Source organism: Rhinolophus sinicus, chromosome 3, assembly GCF_057876585.1.
Source record: "Rhinolophus sinicus isolate RSI-liver-muscle chromosome 3, RSI-T2T, whole genome shotgun sequence".
Taxonomy (NCBI): domain Eukaryota; kingdom Metazoa; phylum Chordata; class Mammalia; order Chiroptera; family Rhinolophidae; genus Rhinolophus; species Rhinolophus sinicus.
The window spans coordinates 100851162-100869272 of NC_142503.1; the positions used below are offsets into that span (position 1 = coordinate 100851162).

Below are 18111 nucleotides of genomic sequence, written 5' to 3' on the forward strand. Positions count from 1 at the left end.
TGTATGTCCTTTTTGGAGAAATGTCTATTCAGGTCCTCTGCCCATTTTTTAATTGGATTATTTTTTGTTGTTGAATTCCTTATATATTTTGACGATGAAAATATTTAATCCACAAGACTGTGGGGTGGCTTGTATAAGATCAGTGTATGTAAGAGGACTTTGAATGTTTAAAGTGTCATACATATTTGAGGGTTTCAGTTTCTCCACCTGTCAAATGGGAAGATGCAGGTAGGTGATCTCTAAAGACTTCCCATCTGTAAATATGCCTTGATATTTACATTTGAAGTGCATAAAAATCTACTTACTGATAGGATAATTTTACAGTTCCAAGAGACTCAGGGCACAATGGACTCAGCTGCAGAAGAAGGCTGACACCCGTAGAGATACAAGTCAGTAAGAGAGGTGGGAGCAGAAAGGACTGGGCCTGGCTCTGCCTCCGTGTCCCTTCTGTCACATGATGCTGGTCACTACTTTGTGAATTTAAAATCTCTCTTCATCACAGCTTAAAAACTACCCTCTTAAACTGGTTACAGTGAAAAACTTATTAAGAAGATGGAAATACTATTTTGGTGATGATGATTTCACTGTTAACAGTCCAATTAAGAACGTTCAGTTAAAGGCGCTCAGGTCAGACTGTGCAGCTATTCATTTGGTTCGTGTGATATCCCATTCTAAGTCAACAGGCATGAAGTAACCCTAAATAACTTTTCCCACTAAAGGGTCTGGACTCTGCCCTTGCAACTAGCTATGTGATCCTGGCAATTTACTCCTTTCTCTGTGTCTTAGTCTCCTCATCCCTAATACAGGGATAATACCAAGTACCGTGTTTCTCCAAAAATAAGACCTAGCCCCGGTCTTATATTTTGTTCCAAAAGATGCATTAGAGCTGATTGTCCGGCTCGGTCTTATTTTTGGGGAAACAGGGTATGTCACTTAGTTATTGTCAATCAAAGGAACTACCTCACGGCAAGGCCCTATAACAGTGTCTGGCATACACTAAGTATTCTACAATATTAGTTCTCTAACTTCTTAAGCTGTAGGGGAATAGAGAATGCTTCCCTTTCCTTTTACTTTATCAGAAAAATTCTTTAACTATATGGGGTCCTGGTCCTCAGCTTGAGTTATGAGCAGTTGTACAACTAAACCTAAATAAAATGAAGGGCATTGAGACATAATGGAAGGCAAGTGGGGATTGAAGCCAACGAATCTGAGTTCTAATCCCAGCTTGACTATCTAAGAGCTTCTGACCTTGAACAATGAACCAAACCTCTCAGTTTCTTAACTGAAAATGAGACTATTATTGAGTTTTCATCATTTTCTCTTTCATATTCACAGAGACATTGTAAATACTTTGAAAGGGGCATGTCTTATTCATCCTTGTCTCTTCCATAAGAAGACAAGGTACAAAATTATAAAATCTGCTGCTGGAATAAGGCAGGAGATTGATAAAAAGGGATTCAAGACTAGAATAAGTTGTTACATTATGAAAAGAAAAGGTACAAACCCAGTTCAAGTGGCTCCAATTCCAGGCATTCTGTCATTCTTCCTTCTCTTCCCTTACAAACGGACCACAGTTGCTCTTTTCCTATGGGAAGATGCAAAGTGGATGATACATATTAGTGAATGTAATCTGAATCACACTTTAAAACCGAACATTCTTTAATGTACCATAAGGCAGAGTCAAACTTTTACTCATTCAACGGACTTGTTTTTAAGTGATAAAATAATGAAGATGTGTTTTAGTATAGAAAGTATTATAACTTTAAGTAGCCAAAAAGCAACCTTACCTCAAAAAATTACTTTCAATGAAACACAATACCTTTGTTAGAGAAGATGTAACTACTCAGCAGAGGGCTGCACGAAGCAGTGCCGGTCATTACACTGTGAAAAAATACTTCTAGAAGTGTAGCTGGTAATCTGTTGGGTGAAGGTGAGTGGTGAGGTACACAAAACTATGAGAGTCTGATAAAAGCTATGAGTCACATCCCCAGAAAGATGCACATACATGCATATTTTGCATATGATTATAACTGAGTTATGAAACCCAGCATGTTTCCTGTGAAGCTCTAAAATCTGTTAGTAAACTCCAAGCAACCTGTTTTTGAATTTTTCAAAATAATAGACTTAACGGGATTTTAGAACCTTAAGCAATTTACCAATCTAATGCAAACTACTAATAGAAAAATGAGAAACAGTGGCCCAGGAAAATAAAAAGAATTAATTAAAGCCTTACTGCACTCAGGAACAGAGGGTCCAACTGCTATGCTAGTGCACGTGAGACTAACCATGATGATTTAATATAAATCAGTGCCTCTGGGTTATAGTAACTCTCATAATGGAAACAGGAGACTTCCACATGGTCGTTTGGTCTCAACACATAACTTATCATCAGTGGCGGCTAAAAGAATGAAATTTACATGGATGTGTGACATTGAGATGGGTGTGGAAAGCTGAGTTATACAGGTGTGTGCAAAAGCTGATCGAGTCCCTTAATCTTTCTTATCCTCATGGTGTTCAAAAACAAAATGAAATGCTAAAACCCACCCTTGTAGAATTATTTTAAGGATAAAATCAGATGACATGTATAAAGTATCTAATACACTGCCTAGTACATAGTAGGTGCTCATGAAATGAAATGATTTCAAAAAGATTTCTTGCCAAGTCATGGAACTGGATAAAACATATAATAAAATCTCAAAGTAAATGAGATGCTTTCCAGCTGAACAAAATAAATGGCAATTTACTCTACATTGCGGACGAAGTTGTCCTCATCTCAAGAGGAATTAATTAGGCAAAGACACGGCTTTTTCCTTCCCATTTCTGTCTTGGGTTCTTCTCTTTCCTTTGCCCTCATGGCTCAGCCTTTGCCCGTTTCATACTCTACCCACATTCTCTGTGCTTCCCCTAGGACCGGGGGACATGAATACCCCTAATCCCATCCTTTACCTGAGCCTCAGTCTCCTATATCCTATCATTCTCTGGATGTTTCCACCTGAATATACCACAGGTAAAACACAGTAAGTTCAAAACTGAGCGGTTCATCTTTTCCTAAAATCTGTCCCTTTTTAAAATTTTCTGTTACAGTGAACATCACCACAGGCACTTAGATACTCAAGCCAAAAGTCTGACAATAATCGCACATTTCACCAATCGTGTTCAAGTGTTAATGATTTCTACTCTAACCACTTACCAAGTATACTTTCTCAACTCCATCCCTATTAATAGAATCCAAATCCAGGTCATTACGTTCTTAATGTGACCAAATTTGTAACATTACTGGTCTACCTACCTCTACTCTGATCTGCCTCAGAATCACTTCCCATACCAGTGCCAACACAATCGTTGCAAAATGAAAACTTGGCAACATCATGCACTAACTTACGTCAAAACTTCATGTGTAAAACCTTTCAGTGGCTATCTATTATCCACAGAATAAAGTCCAAGTTCACCCACAAAATAATGTCCAGTAGGACATATAACGTCCTCAGTGACCTGGCCCCTGCCTATCTCTTTCGCTTCATTTTCTATCTCCCACTTCATCACACCACAGTCATACTGAACTATTTGTCATTCCCGTGTATTCTCATGCTGTTCTCTTTGCCAGTATAACCTTACCCGTTCCATGCATGGGAAAATCCTACCTGTCCTTAAAGGTTCAAGTACAGAACCACTTCCTCTGGGAAGTCTATCCAGAGTATGTACTTCCTTACCCCACTAAACTCACACATCATCACAACAAGCAGTCGGAGCCATGAGGGAAAAGGAAAGAAAAGAACCCAAGACAGAAAGGAGAAGGAAAAAGCTGTGTCTTTGCCTAATTAATTCCTCTTGAGATGAGGACAACTTCGTCCACGTTGTATCCTCAATAACAGTATAAATGTTTGTCACTTATTTTGTTCAGCTGGAAAGCATCTCATCTACTTTGAGATTTTATTATATGTTTTATCCAGTTCCATGACTTGACAAGAAATACTTTAAAAATCGTTATCATTTCATGAGCACCTACTATGTACTAGGCAGTGTGTTAGATACTTTACACACGTCATCCGATTTTATCCTTAAACTGAACAAAAATGAAACTAAGCAAACTAACGACAAAGCAGCAAATAAGGTATACATATAGAGCCAGTGAGAAGGGAAACTGGATGGATTTCACTGTTTCTTTGGAGAAAAATCTTGATTTGGGGATACAAAGAGTAAAACAGAGATGGAAATGAAGACATTTAGGAGACATGTCTGGCAAGGCTGAAGGGCTAGTAAACAGCACATATAAACTCACAAATACAGCCATCCTTACAAAGAGGTTTCGAGACCACAACCAATAAATCACCAAAGACTTCTGCACAGTTTTCTATGAAACTGCAGCATAGTTCCCATTTCTAGATACCACCCTGCATTTTCACTAGAGAGATGCTAGTTTAGAAAGATCTTTTCATCCTTTAGCTAATTCCCTGCATTTTTGAAGGTTTAAGAAGGTACTCTCACTTAATCAGCATGTACTGAAGAACTTTACATAAGATCCTGAAATTATAACATATTTCTATACGGCATAGTGATTTACTGAAATTGGAATAACATAGATTCTCTTTCAGTTAGGGCTAAGATTCAAGGACTAATCTTATTAAGTAATCTTTCATATTAGAATATTAGGTTACTCTAAGTCAGCAGGGGGAAATGAAAATATAGTAAGCTTAATGTGCAATTCAGAGAGAAATTCAACTGTAAATATTTTGTTTTCTGAATGCAGGATAATTAAGAATCTCAATCCTGAAACGTGAGCACACTAGTCCTACCGCAAAAGAAGGCATGAGGCATTCCCGTATACAAAATGAGAATTAAGGTCATCTACCAAAAACAAGGAAAGGAAAAACTGCTGTGATCCCTGAACTACACTGAACGACACAGAGTCTACTGCTTGCAGTAAGGACAGAGAACACTCACCTGCTCTCAAGACCATTAGCTGGAAGGCCAGTGAGTTGGTCAGAAGAGGACCAAGTGACAAGCACAAGCAGCACAAGTGAACAAGCCGTCCCAAACGAAGTGCCTCCAAATGGAGGTCTGTGTCATTCTTATTTCACATACTTAACTATCTATCTGTATAAGATAATAACAACCCAAGGCACATCTTCTATATCAAGAAGAAAGGTGATGAAAAGCAGATACACGCTAACAAGCACAGAAGCACGTTGGAGTGTAAGAGTCATTTGCATGGAGTTTTATGTCGTTTTGTCCTTGACTCTGTAATTGCCAATTCCCAGGCTTGCAAACGGTAAAAATTGAGACACAGAGTTGAATGGTAATTTTCAACATATCACTGGCGTTGTGTCATACTATGTGGGTAACTCTCACTCTTGCATAAGACCTGTCATTTTAAAACACCCCTACTGATATGAACCAACATCTGTGAATGAAAGGTTAAAACATCCTTTTGAGGGGCCGGCCTGGTGGCTCAGGTGGTTAGAGCTCATTGCTCCTAACTCCAAAGGCTGCTGGTTCGATTCCCACATGGGCCAGTGGGCTCTCAACCACAAGGTTGCCAGTTCAATTCCTCGAGTCCCGCAAGGGATGGTGGACAGTGCCCCCTGCAACTAAGATTGAACACGGCACCTTGAGCTGAGCTGCCACTGAGCTCCCAGATGGCTCAGTTGGTTGGAGCGCATCCTCTCAACCACAAGGTTGCCAGTTCGACTCCCGCAAGGGATGGTGGGCTGTGCCCCCTGCAACTAAGATTGAACACGGCACCTTGAGCTGAGCTGCCTACCGGATGGCTCAGCTGGTTGGAGCGCATCCTCTTAACCACAAGGTTGAGCTATGGAGGAACTGGCGGCCCACAGACAGGGGGCTGACAACCGTGACGCTCACGCTGTACTGTTGACCAGCATATAGATTCTGTCAGTGAGTGTCACCTGCGTTTTTTCAATACGCCATTTCAGGAACTACCTGCGGGCTTAGGGAGTATGGAAGCAGCCATCTGATCTAGAACAGCTAGCTATGTTGTCTGACGTGGCTGTATTTCTCGACAAGAAAAGACGGCTCTGCATTTCTTGTTGACGCAAGGGGGATTCCCAAGAGTAGCACGTTTTACACACATATCCTGTCAGTTCTCACTATTTGCAGCAGTTACATTGCATAAAGTTTCTGCAGACTGTAAAGTGAATACTGTGCGTCCATTGCTTCTAGCAAATTCTAAGCCCAGGGTCAAATTCCTACAAGCCTCTGCTTTCATTTTCATCAGCCTATCAATGCGTAAGTTTGGTTTCTGTGTATTGTTCTGTTGATTCATGTATATTGTTGATTCATTCACAGTGAACTCACAGCCAACAGCATGACTGAACAAAGCTTACCTAACACAAATTTTCTCTATAAGGCACACGACTACCTTCTGTGCCTAGGACACTGGACAGCACTTCAGCACAACCCTTGGCAGCCATGTTAAACTGCAAATCACCCCCAAAAGGACACAAATGTGAAAAATATGGCACTGAGGAGACTGCAAAAAGGACATCTGTTTATAGCATGCAAGTTAAAATAGGAAGGCAGAATGTCACCTTGTTCCTCAGCTGAGGTGCAGCACATGGGGCCACTCACACTTTTTCGACCCTCTGCACGTGTCTGTGAATGACTATCAAAGCACCACAATTATAGGTTTGGGGGGTTACAAGTAAATTGTTCCAAGTAGGTGAATTCGCAAATATGGAATCCATGAATAAGGATAGAACGTGTGTTCATGTATGTGTGTGTATATAAACATACATATACATATTCATATACACCAGGCATGCCAAAAAAACATATACAAGTGGTCACTTTGGCCAACGTTGCTCAAGCAGTAGTTCATCGTAATCAGAAGTGTCTGGATGCTGATGGAACCACTTTGAGCACCTCTTGTAATTGCAAAAATCAAATTTGACTTGTATAAATCTTTTGTTATCTGTATATATTGAGTATTATAATTTTAACGGTTTCCATTTCTTAAAGTGTGTACCCATTTTTTTGCACCCTCTGTATATATGAATAACACGTGACAAATGACGTATGTGTAGGAAAGACAAGTAGTGGGACTCTCCAGTTCGGCAATCCACTTGGCACACTGGACACGTCCACCTGAACGTCTGACCAGCACTTCACACGGAACAGACTAAGTTCATCAGTGCTCACCCCAAGGCTCCTGCTGTATATCTTCTCCAGCGACAGTCTCAGCACCTCCACTCGGCTCACGGTGGTGCAGACTCCCTCCACACATCCTAGCCAGGCACAAAACCACGGGGACTGTGCCTCTGAAATCTCTCTTAAAGTCATCCCCTGCCCATGCCCGCGGCAATCGTCACTGGATGCCTTTCCTATCATCTGCACCCTTCTCAGGTTACATCTACACAAAAATCATAGGTCACATTATTGTCAGTGTTATTTTTCCAAGACCCAATCACATCTTTACTTCCTGGCACCTATAGGATGTTCTTCAAATTTCTTGTGATGTTCTTTTATATAGAACATATGGCACCAAGCCATGTTTTAAATTCATCTACTCACACTCAACTCTCATAAACTCTACACTCTATCCACAGTAATTTATTTTCCATTCTTTGACTATATCATGCATTTTAAAGGCCCTTTCTACATGTCATGAACTGTGCTAGCAACGCTCTTTCTTCCATTCTCTATGTGCCCTCAAAACCTCTGCTGATGTCACCTCCTCTCGGAAGTTCCTGGTGAGCGTCTGTCTCCACCTCATGCCCCACCAGTCACTGTGTTCTCTGCGCTTCCATAAGGATGTTCACATACTTCTATTATAGGATTTCTTAACTTGGGTTGTAATTACTAAGGGGACAGTGTGAGAATGTTCAAGGTTGGCCAAATATTGTAGCTGGGGGATGGAGATTCATTATGCTGCTGTCAACTTTAGTGTGCATGCTAAATTTCCATGAAAAGAAAGTTTAAAAAAAAAAAACAGAGAGAGAGACAGACAGACAGAGAGAGAGGATATTTGTCTACAAGTAATTGAGGCTTTGACTTCTATGTGACGTAAACAGATACAAGCCCGGAGGCAGGTGGCCTAGGGCTGGAACAGAGGCTCAAGGAGGTCATCAAAAATCAAGGCTCTATCTTTTGCTCCAGGAAGCATGCTGATTTGTTGCTTCAGAGCTATCTGCTGTAGATGCAAGCATCACCTCTGCATGCAAGGCAGGAGAAGAGGCAGCACCCGGCACCCTTGGACCCTTTCAGTAGGAAAAATGAAAGCCTTTTCAGTGTCCTCAACAAGCCTAGCTCGTATCATACTGTCTATGGCTGTTAGGTCAGCCAAGCTTGTCCTGAGACATGCTGTCCTTCAGGGCAGAGACCACTTTCGTCCTTCCGTCCCCAGTGCAGCACCCAGCACACAGAGGGATTATGTGCCTTATGAATGTGTGAGAGAATAAAGGAAACAGTAGTCAGTATACTAACATGACAACTCTGCTCTCCTGGTTTTCCTTTATTGTAAATATAATAAAAAGGGTTCTAAAAACTGCCAGTACTGTACATATATGGAATTATTAGTAACACGGGAGTTTGACATCTATTATCATGAAATATTTTACAATTACTGCTTTCTCTGTAGAGTACCAGACCGAAGATTAAAAAAGAAGTCAAGAGACATGAATTTCTGTCCAAGCAAAACACTCAATTTGGATGAACTTCCATTTACCTAAAAAATAATGTTTATTTCCCAGGGTTGTTCTGACGATAAAGGAAATATAAACAACATGAATGCATCCTGAAATATATAAAACACTACAAACATATGCATTATAAGCACAATAATTCTGTTTACGTCTTGAGAGGAAACTGACAATTCTTATAGCAGTATGCATAGAGATATGTACCATATGGCACACCAGTAATATGAATTAAAAATGAAACACTATCAGTATCTGGTATAGTTGCTGGACATGCATCCATGGTTAGATGAGTTTCTGGACTTGGCCCTGGTCCTTTCGCGGCTATAGGGAAGTAAACTACCTGTACCTTACATTTACAACTCATTAAAGAAAAAATGCTTTATAAAATAAAATTGGTATCTCAAGCAATTACATAATATACACAATTTAAAAAGCAGGATACGAAAAAAATAAACTGATTAACACAGAACAGAACAGTTGACATCAAATCCCAACTCATCAATTAATAATCACTACCAATAACTGAACAACACTGAAGTAGGCCAGTGTCCTAAAGCCCTTTGAACTGAAATCAAGTGAGAAATAAAACAGTCAAAACCTCGACTATTAATTTTCCTCTGGCTTTAATCATCTTGGCTGAGCTTATAAAGAACAGCCCTCAGGGTGACTTTATGGGTCCTCACACAGGAAACATGGTGGTCCGAACTATTTCTGATGAGCGAAAACCTCAGGGGCCTGCTTTCCAACTTCATTAAGCTATGAATTTCCTCATCCATAAGAGTGTTATATTAAAATAAGCAATGAGTATATACAACAAACAGAAGCCAATACTAAGAAGGAGAAAAATGACAGTTCTAAATCAATGGAATCTCTACAGAACATTATAGTAAGAAATGATGCGACTTCACTTTTTTGGATTTGGAAACAAAAGCTGCTTTAAAGAAAAACTTGGTCTTCTGTCAAGTCTCTTTAATTAACTCTTACTTCTCAAACATTCAAATACCTTAACGTTGTTACTAAAGGCTCACCTGAATTTCCTGATTCATTTAAGCAGAAACTATTCTCCATGTAGGTTACCACAGAATTATTTAATACTGAAAACTGACTCATCTTCATATAAAAAACTGCATGAAGACTGTAGGCCAGTAAACTCTGGCAGAACACCACATAAAGCAGCATTAGATCATAAACAGAACTAAAACATTCCGATGTTGGTCAGACTTCTTCTCTTATAGTTATGGCTACAGAAGAAACATCCATTTCAATAAAAAACCAAAGTGTCAGAATGGTAAGAACGACCTTATCTTTTATAGCTGTATCCACCCATTTTCAACTCCACTGAGTTTTGGTTTTAAACAAGGAGGAACAGAATGCTTCTATTTTATCTGCACACATAGCTTTATCAGCGAAAACTTCAACAGTAAATATTTCTCCTACAAAGAACTTGGGAGTACTTAAAATAATCAATAAAGTATTTGTCAACATTTGTAAAAATAAAAGTTGTTTTAAGTAATACAATGAGGACCTATTTACAATATTTAGAGGAGGCAGTATATTAACTTAAAGATTCATTGGTCTTTAAAACACATTATTTTCTCTCATTAAAAACAAGAGAGAGGATGTTATATATTGATAAAAGGTTCAACACGGCAAGAAGATGTAATAATTATAATAAACACACACCTACTGACAGACCATCAAAATATATGAAGCAAAAACTGACAAAACTGAAGGGAGAAATAGACACTTCTACAATAATATTTGGAGACTTCACTACCCCACTCACAATAATGGATGGAACAACCAGACAGAAGTAAACAGAAGATTTAACACAATAAACCCATGAGATCTAACAGACAAACACAGAACACTCCACCCAACTACAGAATACACTTTCCTCTCAAGTGCATGTGGAACATTTTCCAAGACAGACCACGTGTGAGGCCACTAATTAAGTCTCAACAGAGTTAGAAAGATAATATACAAAATCTCTTTATGGACCACAACAGGATGAAGTCAGAAACCAACAGCAGAAGTAAAGGAGGAAAATTAACAAATTTGTTAAAATTAGACACTACACGCTTCAACAACTAATGGATCAAAGAAAAAAGTTACATGGAAATTAGAAAACAGAGAAGAATGAAAACGAAAACATAAGAAAACTTATGGGATACAGTGAAAGCAGAGCTAAAGGGGAATGTTTAGCTATCAACATTAAAAAACAGGAAAGATCTCAAATTAACAACCTAACTTTTTAACTTAAGGAACTGGGGGGAAAAAAGAACTAAACCCAAACTACCAGAAAGAAGAATGTAATAAAAATTAGAATCGAGATAAATCAAAGAACAGAAAAACAACAGAGAAAAATCAATGGAACCAAAAGTTAGTTCTTCGAGAGCGTCCCATCAAGGGTATTATGATAAATGAAATAATTCAAACAGAAAAAGACAAATACCATAGGATTTCACTTATATGTGAAATCTAGAAAACAACATAAATGAACAAGCCTGACAGAAGCAAACTCACCGATACAGAAAACAAAGTGACAATCGGTAACCACAAGATTGCCACGGGGGTACGAAAGTCAATTTGGGGAATGTAATCAATAATGTTGTAAAGATTCTGTAGGGTATCCGATGGACACTTATCTCATTAGGGAGACCACCTCAGGGATGATGTAGATGCCTGATCACTGCATTGTACACCTGAAGCTGAAGCTGAACAATAATGAGTGTCAACTACAATTTTATATATATATATATAGATAGATAGATAGATACAGGAAGTGGAGTTCAACATTAAGAATAGAGACAGTGGAAATGTAATGGCTCTGTGCCATGTCAGAGGGGTAGTAGATGGGGGGTGGGGGGTTATCACTGTGTGAGGAGTATAAATGATAAATGTTTACCTATTACATTGCTTTGTACACCTGAAACTAATAAAAAATATATGTGTATTAAAAAAAAAAAGGAAACTAAGTGATCGTTTGTTTGCCAGATGGCAGGGGGGTTGCAGTGCTAGGTGAAAAACAGGAAGGGATTAAGAAGCACAAACTGGCAGTCACAAAACAGTCACAGGGATGTAAAGTACAGCTTAGAGAACAGTCAAAATGTTGTAATAACTATGTACGGTGTCAGATGGGTGCAAGACTTATCAGAGTGATCACTCTGTAAGGTATATAAATATCCAATCACTACGTTGTACACCTGAAACTAAAATAATATTGTATGTCAACTCTAATTGAAAAAAAGTTAATTAAAAAATGACAAAAATTAGTATGATGTATTCGTCACAATGAATGAACCAATATAAATACACTGTTATTAACTGACGTCCATCCTTGATTCAGATACCCTCAGTTTTCCTACAGCACCCATTTTCTATTTCAGGATCCCACCCAGGATATCATGTTGTATTTAGTAGTTATGTCTCCTTAGGCTACTGCTGGTTGTGACAGTTTCTCAGACATTGTCTTTGACGACTATATTAGTATCCTGTGGCTGCTATAACGAATTACCACAAACTTGATGTCTCAAAAAAAAAGAAATTTATTCTCTTAAGTTTTAGAGGCCACAAGCCTGAAGCCGCAGTCTCAGCAGCGCCACGCTCTTGGAGGTTCTCAGAGAGCACCCTTCCTGCCTCTTCCAGCGTCTGGTGGCTGTAGGCTGTAGACCGCACCACTGCAATCTGCCTCTGTCTCCTCTGTGTCCTGTAAGGACACGTCACTGAATTTAGCGCCCACCAACACACTCCGAGATGATCTCACCTTCAGATCCTTACCTTAAAGATAACTGCAAAGACCGTTTTCCTAAATAAGGTCACAGTCACAATTCTGGAGGCTCGGACATGGACATGTCTTTTGCGGGGCATCACCATTCAACCTACTACAATGCTCTTGACAGTTCTGAGGACCACTGGTCAGATTTTATGTAGAACTGTGATGTCTCACGATTCTACTGGGACAACATCCTTGAGGAAGGAAAGCCACACAAGTAAAGTGCCGTTTTTATCACATCACGCCAAGAATAGATACTGTCAACATGACTTATCGCTGTTGATATTGACCTTGATCACCTGGTATAAGGGAGTTTGCCACGTTTCTCTACTGTAGTGTCTCCCTTTCCATACTGTACTCTTTGGAGAAAAGTCAGCTTAAAACATGGACTTATGCCCCATTTCCTTGAGGGTGGGGTAGCTAAACAAATTATTTGGAATTCTCCCACAAGGTCAGCATCAATCATTTGTTTATATTACTATGGACCCATAGCTATTTGCTTCATCCTTTGGGTTTTAGCACAATACTACTTTATTTTGTTGCTTGAACTGTTTCAGCTTCAGTCCTTGGGAGATCCTTTCAGTTGGCTCTTTTGTCCCTTTGGCGTACCCTGTTACTGTGTTTTGTTTTGGTTTTTGAGCAATTTTGTTGGCTTTCGGCAATATGAGATGCTCAAGGCTCATTTTATGTATTTCCTGCCCCCATGTAAGATTCAGACTTCTCCAAGAAGCCTGGTTCCTTTCACTGGAAAACGGTATTAGAAACCAAGAACTGGACACTAGGTTTGGTCACTGCTCGCAGACCCTCTCACCTGACAGAGCAATATGTGTGTTTACTAACCTTTCCCCTTTCAGTCTTACAGATTTCACTCATTTCAGTTACTTAGATCAGCACCTTATTCCTCCACTCTACTCAGTGAGATTGTTTCATATATTTGTAATATATTTAGATTCTTCTGTCTTATTTTACATTGTCCTGGAATCCCTGAACTCCTAAATAAGGTTTTTAAAATTTGTATACATTAAGGTCCACTCTTACCACTGTAACGTTCTACACGTTTTGACAAATGCTTAGTATCTTATATTCACCATTACAGTACCATGCAAAATAGTTTCACTGCCCTACAAACGCCCCTGTGCTTCACCCATCCAACCTCCCCCGCAACTCCCTGCTCTCCTGGGTTCCTGCAACTACTGATCTTCTAACTCTATTTTTCAGCCTTTTCCAGAATGTCATAGAATTGGATTCACACAGTACATGGCATTTTCAGACTGGCTTCTATAACTTGGCAATATGCATTTAAGACTCATCCCTGTGTTTTCATGGCTTGCTAGCTCTTTTCTTTTCATCGTCGGATAACATTCCACGGTGTGGATGGACCACAGCTATGCATTCACCTGAAGACGTCTTGGATGTTTCTGATTTGGGCGCATTATGAATAAAGCTGCTAAAAACATTTGTGTGCAGGATTGGTGGATATAATTTTTCCAATTAGTTGGGTAAATACCTAGGAATGTGCTTGCTGGTTTGTATAGTAAGACTTTGTTGAGTTTTGTAAGAAACTGTCAAACTGCAAAGCGGTTGTACCATGTCCCATTACCACGAATGAACATTCCCACTGCTCCACATCCAGGCCGTAAATCGGTGTGGTCAGTGTTTGGGATTTTAGCCATTCTAATAGGCATGTAATGATATCTCATTATTATTTTAATGTGCAATTCCCTAATGACACATGATGGTGAACATCTATATGCTTACTTGCTATCTATGAATCTTCTTCGATGAGGTATCTCTTCAAACATTTTGCTAATTTTTTAATTGAGTTGATTATTTTCTTTTTGTTGACTTGTAAGATTTCTTTATATATTGTGGACACTAATTTTTTTCAGATGTGTTTTGCAAATATTTTCTCCCTGTCTGCAGCTTGTCTTCATTCTCTTAACAGTGTCTTGCACTTAACAGAAATTTTCAATTTTAACAAAGCTCAAGTTATCCGTTTTTTTCTTCTATGGATCATGTTACTAATGTATCTCAAAAGTCATTGCCAAACCCAAGGTCATATATCTTATATTTTCTTCAATAGTGTTACAGCTTTGCATTTTACATTTAAAAGTCTATAGTCCATTTTGAGTTAGTTACTATGTAAATTGTAAGGTCTATGTTTTTTGCATATGGACACCCAGTTGTTCCAGCACCATTTATTGAAAAATATGCTTTCTCCACTGAATGGCTTTTGTTCTTCTGCCAAAGATCAGTTAACTATACTCGTATTTGCGTGGATTTATTTTGACGCTATTCTGTTCTATTAATCTGTGTGTCTGTTCTTTCACTCTTACCACTGTGTCTTAATTACTGTGGTAAGTCTTGGAATCAGGCAGTATGAGTACTCCAACTTTGTTCACTTTCAGTTTAGTATTGACTAACCTAGGTCTTTTGCTTTCTATTATCTTTAGAACCATATGTTGTTGTCTACAAAATAGCTTGCTGGGATTTTGTTTGGGATTGTGTTGAATCTGTAGATCAAACTGGAAAAAAACTGACATTTTTGACAATATTGAGTCTTCCAATCCATGAACACAAAATATCTCTCCATTTATTTAGATCTTCTTTGATTTTTTTCAGTCAGTGTTTTATAGGCTTCTACCTACAGATCTGTATATATTTTCTTAGATTTACACCTAAATATTTCATTTTGGGAGGATACTATTGTAAATGGTATTTTCTGAGACTAAAAAGTTTGAGAACATGTATCATACAAATCACCTAACATACTTAGACATGGGGCTTCTTATTTGTACATGTGTGTAATCCCTGCACTCAGTACTATAAAGGATTGTTATAAGCATGAAATGAGTATACGGAAAAATTGTATGCAAATTAGAAATTAGTAAATAAGTATCAGGGTCATTAAATTCATTAGCCTTCTTATAAGGGTGAACAAACTAAAGTCCAGAGAAATTAAGTTACTTGACAACATTTTATAAGTGGCATGGAACAATTTAGAGTGCACACAGCAGAGTTAAAGGATATCGCAAAAACAAAATTGGCAAGGAGGGAAGATTCATAAAGAGAAGTAGGAAAGGCAGTTAGAACCACAGTTTGGACTCATCTATCTATCTATCTATCTATCTATCTATCTATCTATCTATATACTAGAAAGAGTATAGGTATAGATATAGATATACAATGGGGACCCAGTAAAAGGTAAAGGAATTGCCAATTGATGTAGGGTTTCTGGAAATTAATCTGATCGGGAGATACAGTGGAATAAAATGGAGACTATCCAGATAGGACTTAAAATGGTGCAAAATGTGAGGGTGTTGGTAAGAATTTTAGAACAAAAAAGGGACTTAGAAATAATTGTAACTAACATTTTCATTTTTTTTTATACACTGAGGTTGCTCTTACCAGCAAAGGTTGGTACATAAGGCACCCCTGCTTTGCTCTAAGTGTAATGGCAGTTAACATGCATTTTTGCTTAGCTATTTTCTCCTTCTGGTCCTGAATTTCTTTAGACTATCTTAAGAAAGGTGAAGGAGAAGGAGTAACCTACTAATCAGGAAGCGTTTAAAGGAGCAAGTGGTGGAATCAGTAAGACCTCTTAAACCCTTCAACTTTAAACCCCGTTGGACTTAATTATGGAAATTCTGAGGACACTTTTCATCCTTTTGGTCTTACATCATTTACATTGTTTTTCCAAAATTGTTGGTTGTATCTGTACACACACTCTGTCCTGGGAAAGGGAATGAGCAGAAGGTCGACAGCAGATACCAAGCGCTTCCTTACGCCTTCAGAATGGAAGTGCATTTCTGGATCCAGATAAAGAACAGTCACAATCATTTAAAACCCCAGGAAATGGCAGTGTGATAGAATTTGGCATTTACATTTTGAATGGCTTAATCATTCTTTATAGACAAGCTGAAGGTTATTTTGTCTCTCTGGCATTTTCTTATGTCTTAGCTGCTTTCCACTGTAATCCAGGGCTCAGTTTCCAGGTTGAAATACATTATGATAATTACAGTCAACCAAAGGCATCCCAATTCCAAACTCTGCGTAACTTCACGCTATCCCCATCAATTTCACTTAAGTTAAAAGGCCAGTAAAAGGAAGAATGTATGAATAAATCTGAGCTTACAAGTTCTATTGCCACTATTACCTCAAATGACAAGGGTTTTTATTAAGTTTGTCATCTTCAGCACCAAATCATCTACTTATGTCCTTTCATTTGTATCATTCCTTTAAATAAGGTAATTTGATACCCCCCCCAAAATTGGCCGTCTTGACATTATGTTATCCATTATAAAGATGGTATGTACATAAACATCTTCAGAAATTAAGTGACTTCACTTTAAAAAGATGAACTTTTAGAAATAAAGTTTCCACATGCTTTATGTAAATAAATTGTCTGTATTTCATGTTTTCATTACTTCATATTTCTTCATTCACTTTTCTCCCAAAGCCAATGAAGAAAAGGAATACTGAAAACAATTATTTCTTAGTAACCACGACTAACCTTCATGCATTTTTCAACTAGAGGTGCAGGACACAAAGCATGACTGTGAACCAAGTTGAGTCGCAGGTCTGATGCTTACAGCATCCGACATTCAGCACATCACAGCTTATCTGGGCTTTGGCTTCTCTGTGGCAAAATGAGACAACTGGACAAAATGATGGGCAAATTTTCTTAAACCAACATCAACAATCCAAACTTTTCAATTTCTATTGCTGACATTTTCACAAAGAAAGTAGAGTACTTAGGAGAACATTACCAGAATAAAAGATCTACAGAATAACAGATCACAAAGGAAAGAGCAATATAAAAATCGACAGATACAAACATTTGGGTTAATAAATTGTTATAAGCCTAACAAAAGCCTTCCCTTAGATTCTTACTAATAAACTTTTCTTTGTCTTGACTCAAATGAGTTTTCTATAAAACCTCTCCTACTTCAGCAGGTCTTAGGCTATCTATCATGTTTCCCCCAAAATAAGACCGAGCCAGATCATCAGCTCTAATGTGTCTTTTGGAACAAAAATTAATATAAGATCCTGTCTTATTTTACTATAAGATCATTTACTTATTTTACTATATAATATAATAAATATGGTATGATATGATATGATATATGATATGATATGATATGATATATGATATGATATATGATATAATATAATATAATACCGGGTCTTATATTAATTTTTGCTCCAAGAGACACATTAGAGCTGATTGTCCAGCGAGGGCTTATTTTCGAGGAAACACGGTACATCTTCTGGGTTGTCATTGCATATGATTTCCACTCTATCAAAGCACTTCAACTAGATGTGAACTCCTTCCTTATTCATCCTTGTAAACTGGATCAGACAGATGTCAACCGGATTGCATTTAGCTTTTGTGTGACTTTCCCCTCTCAACAGAAGGGGTAAATTTGGAAAGGGTCTGGCAAACAGTTTCAAAATACTGGAAAAAAGGACCTTGCTGTCTTTGATTCCGCTTTAAAATTTTGTATATTTAAGGCTGGAGTATGGAGCACTTTGTAAACTTTGAGAGGAGAAGATTCGGTCTTCCTATTTGGTTACAGCCCTCATAACACTTACTTAGCAAGTGTTAAGAACATACTAGCTGCTTAATAAATGTTGAATGTGGAACGAATAAAAAGTTAAAAATTTAAGAATATGGAA

At 38.2% G+C, this 18111-nt stretch overlaps 1 protein-coding gene across 14 annotated transcripts in view; it reads right to left on the reverse strand.

Annotated features, from left to right (window-relative positions):
- Window positions 1-18111, reverse strand: part of PEAK1 (pseudopodium enriched atypical kinase 1) — a 346674-nt gene that overhangs the window by 197440 nt on the left and 131123 nt on the right. For all 14 annotated transcript variants that reach the window (XM_074328311.2, XM_074328312.2, XM_074328317.2 and 11 more), the window contains one exon: window positions 1505-1585. The gene's annotated coding sequence lies outside the window, so the exon portion shown is untranslated. The remainder of the gene's footprint in view (window positions 1-1504; window positions 1586-18111) is intronic.